The sequence below is a fragment of the Coregonus clupeaformis genome, chromosome 40 (assembly GCF_020615455.1).
Source record: "Coregonus clupeaformis isolate EN_2021a chromosome 40, ASM2061545v1, whole genome shotgun sequence".
In the NCBI taxonomy this organism is placed as follows: Eukaryota; Metazoa; Chordata; class Actinopteri; order Salmoniformes; family Salmonidae; genus Coregonus; species Coregonus clupeaformis.
The window spans coordinates 9,599,035-9,611,709 of record NC_059231.1 but is presented as its reverse complement, the minus strand read 5'-3'; positions in this window follow the sequence as shown (position 1 = coordinate 9,611,709).

Sequence of the window (12,675 nt, the reverse complement as noted above, 5' to 3'; positions counted from 1 at the left end):
ATATGGCAAGCATAAATAAATTCAGGAGTAAAATTCTGCTTAACAAGTCACATAATCAGGGCCGGTTCCACGCATAAGAGACATAAACGGTCGCTTAGGAACCCTGGCCACTAGGAACTCAGTCGGGGTCTCAACTTACTATTGAGAGTAAGAATAGTTGAATACAACAAGGTGCAATTTCGAAATTTGGTTGTTGCATCAGCAGTTTTTCTCTTGTTTTGTCAGTCACTGACAGTCACTCAATTAGCCATGTCAGCTAAACATTTTTTTGATTGGTAGTTAGTCTAGCCAGTTATCTAAACTTGTAGTAATCTTGGCCGAATACCGACAGGGCACAACTCGTCGGTCCTTGTCACGGATGGGCTATTACAGCTAAAAACAAGAAGAATCGGCTCCAGTGGGCACGCGAGCACCGACACTGGACAATTGAGGAGTGGAAAAAAACATAGCCTGGTCTGACGAATCCCGGTTCCTGTTGCGTCATGCTGATGGTAGAGTCAGGATTTGGAGTAAGCAGCATGAGTCCATGGCCCCATCCTGCCTGGTGTCAACGGTACCGGCTGGTGGCGGTGGTGCAATGGTGTGGGGAATGGCCCCATCCTGCCTGGTGTCAGCGGTACCGGCTGGTGGCGGTGGTGTAATGGGGAATGTTAGGTCCCTTGATACCAATTGAGCAAAGTTTCCATGCCCCGAAGAATTCAGGCTGTTCTGGAGGCAAAAGGGGGTATACCTAATAAAGATGTTTGTCATATTTCTGCTGTTGGGAAGAGAATAGGATGTGATGCAGAACAATATCAGGGTATGTATGTTTGTGCACATGGAAGTCAGGGATTTATGTTTACTATAGGTTAATGAGGCGATACAAATGTGATGTGATTAAAACGAAAGGTAATTTAGTTGATAAAATGGCCCACTGTTTAGGACGGAAGGTAGCTAAGTGGTTAAGAGCGTTGTGCCAGTAACCGAAAGGTTGCTGGTTCTAATCCCCGAGCCGACTAGGTGAAAAATCTGTCGATGTGCCCTTAAGCAAGGCACTTAACCCTAATTGCTCCTGTAAGTCACTCTGGATAAGAGCGTCTGCTAAATGACTAAAATGTATTTTGACAATAACTAGACTAAATCATTATTCAAACGACAAAAATGTGACCAACACTAAAACGTAAAAAGAGTGCCAAAATGAACACTGCCTAAATTGCATACTCTATGAATATTTACATTTTACATTTACAGTTGAAGTCGGAAGTTTACAGACACTTAGGTTGGAGTCATTAAAACTCGTTCTTCAACCACTCCACTAATTTCTTGTTAACAAACTATAGTTTCGGCAAGTCGGTTAGGACATCTACTTTGTGCATAACATAAGTAATTTTTCCAACAATTGTTTACAGACAGATTATTTCACTTATAATTCACTGTATCACAATTCCAGTGGTTCAAAAGTTTACATACACTAAGTTGACTGTGCCTTTAAACAGCTTGGAAAATTCCAGAAAATGATGTCATGGCTTTAGAAGCTTCTGATAGGCTAATTGACATCATTTGAGTAAATTGTGGTCCTCTGTAGCTCAGCTGGTAGAGCACGGCGCTTGTAACGCCAAGGTAGTGGGTTTGATCCCCAGGACCACCCATACACAAAAAAAATGTATGCACGCATGACTGTAAGTCGCTTTGGATAAAAGCGTCTGCTAAATGGCATATTATTTATTATTATTATAATTGGAGGTGTACCTGTGGATGTATTTCAAGGCCTATCTTCAAACTCAGTGCCTCTTTGCTTGACATCATGGGAAAATCTAAAGAAATCAGCCAAGACCTCAGAAAATAAATTGTAGACCTCCACAAGTCTGGTTCATCCTTGGGAGCAATCTCCAAATGCCTGAAGGTACCACGTTCATCTATACAAACAATAGTACGCAAGTATAAACACCATGGGACCACGCAGCCGTCATACCGCTCAGGAAGGAGACGCGTTCTGTCTCCTAGAGATGAACGTACTTTGGTGCGAAAAGTGCAAATCAATCCCAGAACAACAGCAAAGGACCTTGTGAAGATTCTGGACCCTGGTGTTACTTACAAGCGCCTTAACCAACAATGCAGTTTTAAGAAAGAATAATCTAAAAAAAAACAATAACACAAAAAAAGACAATATAAAATAATACGAAATAAAAGTAACAAATAATTAAAGAGAAGCAGTAAAAATAACAATAGCGAGGCTATATACAGGAGGTACCGAGTCAATGTGCGGGGGCACCGGTTAGTCGAGGTAATTGGGGTAATATGTACATGTAGGTAGAGTTATTAAAGTGACTATGCATAAATAATAAACAGAGAGTAGCAGCAGCGTAAAAGAGGGGTGGGGGGGCAATGCAAATAGTCTGGGTGGCCATTGGATTAGATGTTCAGGAGTCTTATGGTTTGGGGGTAGCAGCTGTTAAGAAGCCTTATGGACCTAGACTTGGCGCTCCGGTACCGCTTGCTGTGCGGTAGCAGAGAGAACAGTCTATGACTAGGGTGGCTGGAGTCTTTGACCATTTTGAGGGCCTTCCTCTCACACCGCCTGGTATAGAGGTCCTGGATGGCAGGAAGCTTGGCCCCAGTGATGTACTGGGCCGTACGCACTACCTTCTGTAGTGCCTTGCAGTCGGAGGCCGAGCAGTTGCCATACCAGGCAGTGATGCAACCAGTCAGGATGCTCTCAATGGTGCAGCTGTAGAACATTTTGAGGATCTGAGGACCCATGCCAAATCTTTTCAGTCTCCTGAGGGGGAATAGGCTTTGTCGTGCCCTCTTCATGACTGTCTTGGTGTGTTTGGACCATGATAGTTCGTTGGTGATGTGGACACCAAGGAACTTGAAGCTCTCAACCTGTTCCACTACAGCCCCGTCGATGAGAATGGGTGCGTGCTCAGTTCTCTTCTTTTTCCTGTAGTCCACAATCATCTCCTTTGTCTTGATCATGTTGAAGGAGAGGTTGTTGTCCTGGCACCACACGGCCAGGTCTCTGACCTCTTCCCTATAGGCTGTCTCGTCGTTGTCGGTGATTAGGCCTACCACTGTTGTGTCATCAGCAAACTTAATGATGGTGTTGGAGTCGTGCCTGGCCATGCAGTCATGGGTGAACAGAGAGTACAGGAGGGGACTGAGCACGCACCCCTGAGGGGCCCCCGTGTTGAGGATCAGTGTGGCAGATGTGTTGTTACCTACCCTTACCACCTGGGGGCGGCCCATCAGGAAGTCCAGGATCCAGTTGCAGAGGGAGATGTTTAGTCCCAGGGTCCTTAGCTTAGTGATGAGCTTTGAGGGCACTATGGTGTTGAACGCTGAGCTGTAGTCAACGAATAGCATTCTCACATAGGTGTTCCTTTTGTCCAGGTGTGAAAGGGCAGAGTGGAGTGCAATAGAGATTGCATCATCTGTGGATCTGTTGGGGCGATATGCAAATTAGAGTGGGTCTAGGGTTTCTGGGATAATGGTGTTGATGTGAGCCATGACCAGCCTTTCAAAGCACTTCATGGCTACAGACGTGAGTGCTACGGTTCGGTAGTCATTTAGGCAGGTTACCTTAGTGTTCTTGGGCACAGGGACTATGGTGGTCTGCTTGAAACATGTTGGTATTACAGACTCAGACAGGGAGAGGTTGAAAATGTCAGTGAAGACACTTGCCAGTTGGTCAGCGCATGCTCGGAGTACACGTCCTGGTAATCCGTCTGGCCCTGCGGCCTTGTGAATGTTGACCTGCTTAAAAGTCTTACTCACATCGGCTACAGAGAGTGTGATCACACAGTCATCCGGAACAGCTGATGCTCTCATGCATGTTTCAGTGTTACTTGCCTCGAAGCAAGCATATAAGTAATTTAGCTTGTCTGGTAGGCTCGTGGCACTGGGCAGCTCGTGGCTGTGCTTCCCTTTGTAGTCTGTAATAGTTTGCAAGCCCTGCCACATCCGACGAGCGTCGGAGCCGGTGTAGAAGGATTAGATCTTAGTCCTGTATTGACGCTTTGCCTGTTTGATGGTTCGTCCGAGGGCATAGCGGGATTTCTTATAAACTTCCGGGTTAAGCTCTACCCTTTAGCTCAGTGTGGATGTTGCCTGTAATTCCATGGCTTCTGGTTGGGGTATGTACGTACAGTCACTGTATCACACTATGCATTTTGAGCCATTGAATGTCTTTCAGTGTTGTTCCTATCAGTGGATTAATTTCTAAATATACAAGCTGACACATTTTTTTCCAGTCTCTGAAAGACTACAACTCATGTGGGGCTGGGCTTCGTGCTTTGGCCCTTCCCTCCCCCAAGGCAGGCTTTTTTGAAAGGGAGGCGGACACTAACAACACAATCCTTTGGACAAAACTGAAAGAACTGCAATGGCTTGAAGTGATTCTTCTCATCAACACGAATTTGACAATGGAGTATTTTTGTAATGTTCTATTACCCACATGGTGACCTTCAACCATACATGTTTCAACCGGAATATAGCGAAGATGATTCGAAACAAAGAGTTGGATTTAGCTAGAAGCTCAGCTACAGCCGATGCCAGCACCAAGAGGGCAGATGACACATATGGTGGCTAGCTAAGTATGTAATTTTTCCTGCAAGCCACCTAGCTAGCTAACTTGAGTTTATCTACAGAAACCCATATTGTGTGTTGCTGGCTAACATACTACTGTGTTACAGTGTGGGGAAATCAAATTAGTTTTCTGTTTGCTAACTTAGGTAGCTAGCTAGTCTAGCTAGCTAAACAAATAAAGGTAGCCATATCTATGACAAAACATACAAGAGGTTTTACAATCTGACATATATTGTATATCGATTGTAAAACCTCTTCTTTTTTTATTCATAGATATGGCTAATTACCAGCAAGCTACAACATTACAACCAGCCACCTAAAGCTAGGTTTGCCAGCAAATGTTAGCACATGACTGTAGTTGGCTAGCTAGTTAGCCTGGTGCCTGCTAACTTGTTATGCACCATGCCTTGTGTTTGTAACTTGTTAGCAAATGTGTAACATCAGCAACTGTAAATAATTTTACTAGCTAGCTATGTAACATAATTGACGAGGGTTGACGTTGGTTTTGATTATGACCGTGGAAGCATTTCAATCTCACAGAATTATAAGCATGACGCAATATAGGATTCCAAACAGATGTAAATAACAAGTATTGGCTATCCAGCTAGCTAGCTAAGTTTACTAGCTAACAGTGAGCAGAAAGAATAATACAACAATTGACTGTTGTAAATCTCAGACTGATAAGCTAGTTTTACTATAAAAAATATTTGCCTAAGCATGCCTTATAGACATGGCTGTAGGTAGATACTGTCTGCCTACCTACCTAAGTACATTTGTACGGTCTGGTCACTGTGCAAATGTTGAAGGTTATGTCATATTTATATTTATATTTATTAGGCTAGATATTGTTCTAATATCTGTGCCTGTGTGCGTATGCATGTTCAACTATTCTACCCTACTGTTGATGTTATGCTGGCACAGTTCAACTGCCTACAAACTGTACAATAGAATAGAGTATAATATATATATTTTTGCACACAATATCATGTGGTGCCTGGGCTTCTTCCTGGAGTGGACTCTGGATGGAGAGAAACAGAATTCCTTTCCCTGCGTGTGTCATTGTAGCAGAACTGTATCCTGTGAACTGTATCCCTCTCAATGGATTGGACATTATGCTGATTTCAAGCAGAAGATGACTCAAGAGGAGCTGAATGGCAGTTTGATCATGACAACACTCCTCCCACAGCTGTACAAGTATTCCCTGAACTTTACAACACTGTAGGAAAAAAGTAAAAAAGTAAAATGCGAGTATTAGTTCAAGAAAGGCAAGGGTGTCAGACTTTTTGAAAGATGGGCAGGGACTCTGCTGTTCTAGCGTCAGGAGGACGCTTGTTCCACAATTGTGGTGCCAGGACAGAGAAGAGCTTTGACTGGGCTGAGCGGGAGCTGCCCTCCTGTAGGAGTGGGAGGGCCAAGAGAACAGAGGTCCATAACGACCATTGCACATGATTTATGGCCTTTCATATTTGTCATTCATTTGACCTGTGATGTGGACAATTCTGACTATACTTGATTAAAAATCAAAGTTCTTCCAGAGTTTTTGTAAAATCAAGATTGACTTTATTACAATGGACAAAGCCGTGATGGTCCTGCAGAGCACCTCTCCTCTCTCCCTTGGCTCTCCGTCTATATAGTCATATTCACACACATCCTAGCTTAAAGCCCCTCCCTCTTGGGTTCCCCTACCACCATTCTGGTTTCCCTCTCTCTACCGCTCCGCCCATCCCCTTAGTCTTTGAAAGCGGCTAAATTTGACTTTTATTCAATTCAGAATCAATAGTAATACAATCAATCAAGCCCTTATCTTGCAAAAACACTCATGTTCAGTTTAAACTCCGTTCAACCCCAGCTCTCCCGGGCTTGACCTGAAGATTGATTGTTGGACATGACAGGTTCACACTTAATCTTTCAAACATACCCAAACCTACTCCTCTTCCCTCCCGTCATGCTGTAATTACTCATGACTAGTCTAAACGCTGTTCAACTTTGGCTCCACTCTCAGAACCTTTGTTTGAGGAGAGATGCATTAGGCAACAGTCTGGTTTCAGTCTCTGATAAGGTAAGACAGCCATGGATTAGGTAAGAGCGAGCAATTCGACCCTAGGTCAGATCCCCATTTCACACATACACAAGCCCAGTGAAAGGAACCATTCTTAGTTCTTGCCTAGCAACAGAGACGTCCGTGATTTAACTTTGTTTAGCACATAGTTCACAAAAAAATCCCCCTCATACTCATTGTCCCACAACCCCACAACAGTATATAATGATTAATTATGGTCATGATATCAGACACAATCCTGGCATTTAAGGTTATAGTTTTCAAACATTAAAATTCAGAAGTTTCTACTCAAACCAATTCCAATATAAGTGTTAGTATCCTAACACATTAACACACCTAAGATAAAAGCAACTTTGTTTTAACCATAATATCTAGGACATGTTGAGAATAGTGTCAACATCTTTAACTCACATAACTTCATTCAGATCAATCAGTCAGCTTACAACTCATAATCATAATCAAATTAATTACCCAAAACAAATGTAGAATGACAATTCTTAATTTTTCACCTTGGTTCCATCACTCAAAGTTAAAACTTTCACCTTAGCACCCATTAAAACTGGCAGAATGTACATTTATATTATCCATAATTCTAGCATTTGCTTCCTCATAAGGAGAATAACGACAGATCAGTATCTCAATGCATTCTTAGTCTAAATTACTATAAATTTAGCAGTGTATAATACCTCCTTAATCAACCTACTACCTCAAATAACAATCTCTTCCTCCCCAGGCTCTCAATCTTCTGGCTTGTCTTCATTATGTTCTTCAGATAGCTTCATAGTTCATCTTGGACTGCCCATGACAATGTCCCAATTCCAATGTCACACCTGAGCCGCCCCACCTCAACCTCCATTCTGTTTTGTCCGTTTTGCCAACCATTATACCAGAACCATGAGACATGTTGTATTTGAATAGATCTCTCTTCATGCCCACTCCACATGGACTCCTGTCACATTCTTGAGAGAAAAGGCATAAGATTGATTGCTCGATTGGATGCTGGTTCTGATTCAGGTCTCCTGGTAGAGGTGTGCTGGACAGGAATGTCTTCAACGCCTTTGTTGCTCCTCTTCAGCTGGGTAGAGGGTTTTTTGTTTTTATTGAGGTTCACACCGTTCTGGACCGAATTATCTCTGCTATGCATCAAGACACCCTCCGTAGTAACCTCGAAAAAGGACAGATCATAACAGTTTAGTTGGGTTCTTTTCCAATCCAAAAAATCCCTATACGCATTGACTAAATGACAAATGATTATGTTTCACCAATCATTCTTAATACCAATTTCTAATACTTGACCCTGCTGTCTGATGGATTTTTCTTTGAGGGTACCCTGCAATCCAAAGGCTATCTGTATCTAAGTGTGATAGAGTTTCACATTCTCCCTTGAATTCTCCTAAATTTTAACTCAATTGTTTTATTGTAACGCTCATATTTTTGCTCATAGTCTATTTGATATTTCTCTGGTGTTTCCCTTTCCCTTGTCTCTATTCTAGCATCTAATTGCTTTCACTTCTTTCCCCACCCTGGTTGATTATAAAATTGTTTATATTTAGGATTTTCTAAATATGACAAACATTCTCCTTGGCAATATGTGTTCCTTAGATGACGGAAGTTGTGGTTGAACAGTCCTGGTAACTGTGGAGATTTGGAATTCTTTTAAAAGGAAATTAAGTGCATATTAGACAGTTTTCTTTCTTTAATTTTAATGTAGTATATTGTACTCATCTATACCAGTCATTGTTTAACGGCTCCTTCCATTCCCTTTCTTCTGTAGTTGGTATGGCTCTAACATGTACAGGGTTTAGTGCACTTTCCCAAGGAATAACTACTTCAACAACACTTCCCCCTGGAAATGTAGCACTAAATACTACATCACATTGTTTATCTAAGTCTTGGGCTGTTATCCTTATATCTATGATCCACCTGTCTTTTTCTTTTATTTTCTTAAGGTCACAGTTTTCTGATTTCCCCATAATCCTTGTGTTGGTTCCTCCCACACCAATAACCAGTTGACCCTTGTACTTTAATAGCGATCCCTTTCTGCATTTTAGTTACGGTTCCTGCCTGTGCAGGAAAATACATTTTAATCCTGTCAGTTTATTTTCTCTGTCTTATTCTTTTGCTCTTTACTATTGTCAGCCATTCCCCTTATTCTCAGGGGGACTAGTCAAGGGCAGAGAAATCAATGATGGGGATATCTTATGCGTCTTGGATGTCTGGAATATCTTGGAGGTCTGGGATGTCTTGGAGGTCTGGGAGGTCTTGAAGGTCTACCCCTCCGCTGAGGGTATCAGCAAGAACACGTAGCTCATCAGTAATTGCCTCCCCCATCTCCTGATTCTCGCCAGCTCCAGCATCCTCGGCTCCCTCATCTCTAAGTCATCGGTTCCCTCGTGATACTCTGGTGCAGTGGTTTAGATGATACCAGGTCGCGCTCCCCTCTATCCGTACAGCCATTGGTGTAACCTGGACGATGATGTATGGTCACTTTAGCTGTTAACCTTCTCCCGTCACTAGGGTCTCCGGATCAGCCAGACCTTCCCCGTCACTAGGGTCTCCGGATCAGCCAGAGTCCCTCTCAATCCATCGACATTGGTCTGCAGAGAGTGTCCTTTTGTCAGCTTACCAATAGGGAAGCTCGGAGTCACTGCTGCAAAGACACACAAACACTGACAGACACAACAGACAACAATGCTACCCAATGGCGGGGCTGTCTTCCTCTCCTGGGGTTGGAACACTCCTATAGTGGGACACATGGATCTAAGTATCTGTCTCTGCCACTTTTACCGTCATTGAGGTAGCCAACAACACCTGGTACGGGCCCCTCCACATAGGGTCTTTCCAGCTCTTTCTTCTGTAGTCTATTACCGCCACATAGTCTCCAGAGCGCAGAAAATGCTCAGATTCTCCTGCTCAGTTGGGCAGAGTGGCCTTCACCCATGGGAAGAAAGTCTTAAGAACATTGTTAGGTTAGGTGACACACAGTATGCTACTGTACCATGTCTTCTTATCACCCTGCCCCCTACCACAAAAAACATTTAACCTAACCCATAACACATTACTTACTACTGCTCATATCCTTAATACAATTAGCATATTTCCCCCCTAAAAAACATGCAACCAGTACTCCCCCTATTGGACACATGATTCACATCTTGATTCATGCGTTCAAAAACCAAAACAACAACATCGTCTGTTAAACCAAAATAATAAATTAAATTAAAATGACAACCTTTGAGAATATCTTAATTTAATTGTATCCCATAACCTTATTCAAGGAATATCCCTCATTCAGGACTAACTCTCACTTTATCCTTGTCCTGTTTGGAATGATATAAAGGATTATTGCCAAATTATAAATGACCCTTAACGCTGTTTAATAAATTACCTTAAACTCATCATCCTATGTCACTCGGTTTTCCAGTGTGGGTGATCAAATCACACTAGAAAGTCAGGACAAAGGTCAGAGGTCATTCAAACCCTTCAAAGAAGTGTTTCATTCTATAGTAGACTAATCATTAAGAACCATCAAAACATTTCAAACATTTTGTATCCCAAGTGTACAGTACGTCCTTAGTACAGCTCTTTTCAAAATATGTATTTACTTAAAACTCACTCAGTAAATAAAACCTCAAATTACATGTGTTTGCCCCTTTAAGATATATCACTTCGATCCCGTGAAAAGAGTCCCTAAAATCAAAATCCTATACAGCTACCATTTCATACTAAGTGGGTTGTTTGTGGTTATTTGAAAAACATATAATAAAACAACAAACAAAAATGGCCTTTTAATAGTCTCGGGAAACATTTCGAAGAAAGAGAAAATCACTACTCCATTTTCCTGGAAAAAAAAGTGCACATTTAGTTAGTTTCCATTTTGATACCTCTTAACCAGTCCAAACAATTTACATTTCAAATTCTCACTCTCTATTGAATTTACCAGTCCACATCTCCTGATCCCCCCCCACTCAGAAAACCCTCAAGAACATCACTCGTGACTGCTCCATTCCCCGGGGAATTTCACAATCCAGTGCACGTAAAACAAAATGAAGTCTCATGAGATTTAAACCCTTAGGCTTTTCCCTAGTCGCACTGCTCCCACTTGATCACGCCCAAAACGCTTCGTGACTTCGAAAACTCAAATCCCCAAATATGCTATCTCTTGCCTCGGTGGTTGCACTTCCCCACATGCCCTGTGCCCCCCCTCCACCAAAACAGTTTAATAATGTGATGATGGTCTGGTCCTGGTTCTCGTCACTCGACGCCCATAACGCCTATTACACTTTACTACAACACACAACCCTCGAATTCACCCCCTTTAGCTATTGTTGTTGGTCTCCTGAGTGGCGCAGTGGTCTAAGGCACTGCATCGCAGTGCTAACTGTGCCACTAGAGATCCTGGTTCGAATCCAGGCTCTGTCGTGACCGGGAGACTCATGGGCGGCGCACAATTGGCCCAGGGTAGGGGAGGGAATGGCTGGCAGGGATGTAGTTCAGTTGATAGAGCATGGCGTTTGCAACGCCAGGGTTGTGGGTTCGATTCCCACGGGGGGCCAGTATAAAAAAATATGTATTCACTAACTGTAAGTCGCTCTGGATAAGAGCATCTGCTAAATGACTAAAATGTAAATGTTTACATGTAGCTTACATACATACTGCCAATTTACATGTCACCTTTCCAGAATCCATTATCTTTGACCCTCGGAAGGATTCTTTAATTCACTAAATGTAATACTTTTTTACCTGTCGCAAATACAGTCAATTTACTCAGCGTAAAGGAATCAGTGATATTTGATCCCAAGTATCTATTAAAAATGTTGTGTGAGACGTGGTCTCCTACATCTCCCTTATCATTCATAGCCTAGAAGAGAAACTCCCAATCAAGACACATCAGATATTACCATGTTTCATTAAGTGGAATATACACCTATAACATAACAAACCCATAACCACTTTCCGGTAATCTAATCATTTCAACCTGTTGCATTGATTTAGTAAAAATATACATTTGTTGTTTCATCAATCCAGAACCTACAAAAAGTTGGTGCTATCCCATCAGCATAATAGTTAAAACTACCTGCAATCCACTGATCCACGTACCGAAAACAAATTATCATTTTAGAATTCATTAACTATTTGCATACATCACTGGTGTTACGCAAACTACAGAATAAAGTAATAACAATTAGAATTTGTCAAAGAATGTTTCCCATTCAACTATTATTCAGACCTCTGCTTCCTTACAGCTATTATTCAGACCTCTGCTTCCTTACAGTTCGATTCTCGCTGGACTGTCTCTCTTTTACCTACGAACTAGAACATGGCCTTAGTAAAGTCTATTCACAAACCACCAATAACTAATAACATATTTGCATTCTCATTACTAGAAGGCATTAATTTAATTCCAGTCTTCTCAAAAAATGTCGATTTAACACTTATTATTTATTATTTCTAATTAAGGAAAACAACAACAATCTATCATCCTCTATCTCTGTTTTACCAGAAGAGCAGTTATTTTTAAATCATAGTTAAAACAAACAAAACATTTATTCACAAGGAGGCCACTAATTACTACAGTGAGGGGAAAAAAGTATTTGATCCCCTGCTGATTTTGTACGTTTGCCCACTGACAAAAGCATTATCAGTCTATCATTTTAATGGTAGGTTTATTTAAACAGTGAGAGACAGAATAACAACAAAAATATCCAGAAAAATGCATGTAAAAAAATGTTATAAATTAATTTGCATTTTAATGAGGGAAATCAGTATTTGACCCCTCTGCAAAACATGACTTAGTACTTGGTGGCAAAACCCTTGCTGGCGATCACAGAGGTCAGATGTTTCTTGTAGTTGGCCATCAGGTTTGCACACATCTCAGGAGGGATTTTGTCCCACTCCTCTTTGCAGATCTTCTCCAAGTCATTAAGGTTTCGAGGCTGACATTTGGCAACTCGAACCTTCAGCTCCCGCTACAGATTTTCTATGGGATTAAGGTCTGGAGACTGGCTAGGCCACTCCAGGACCTTAAAGTGCTTCTTCTTGAGCCACTC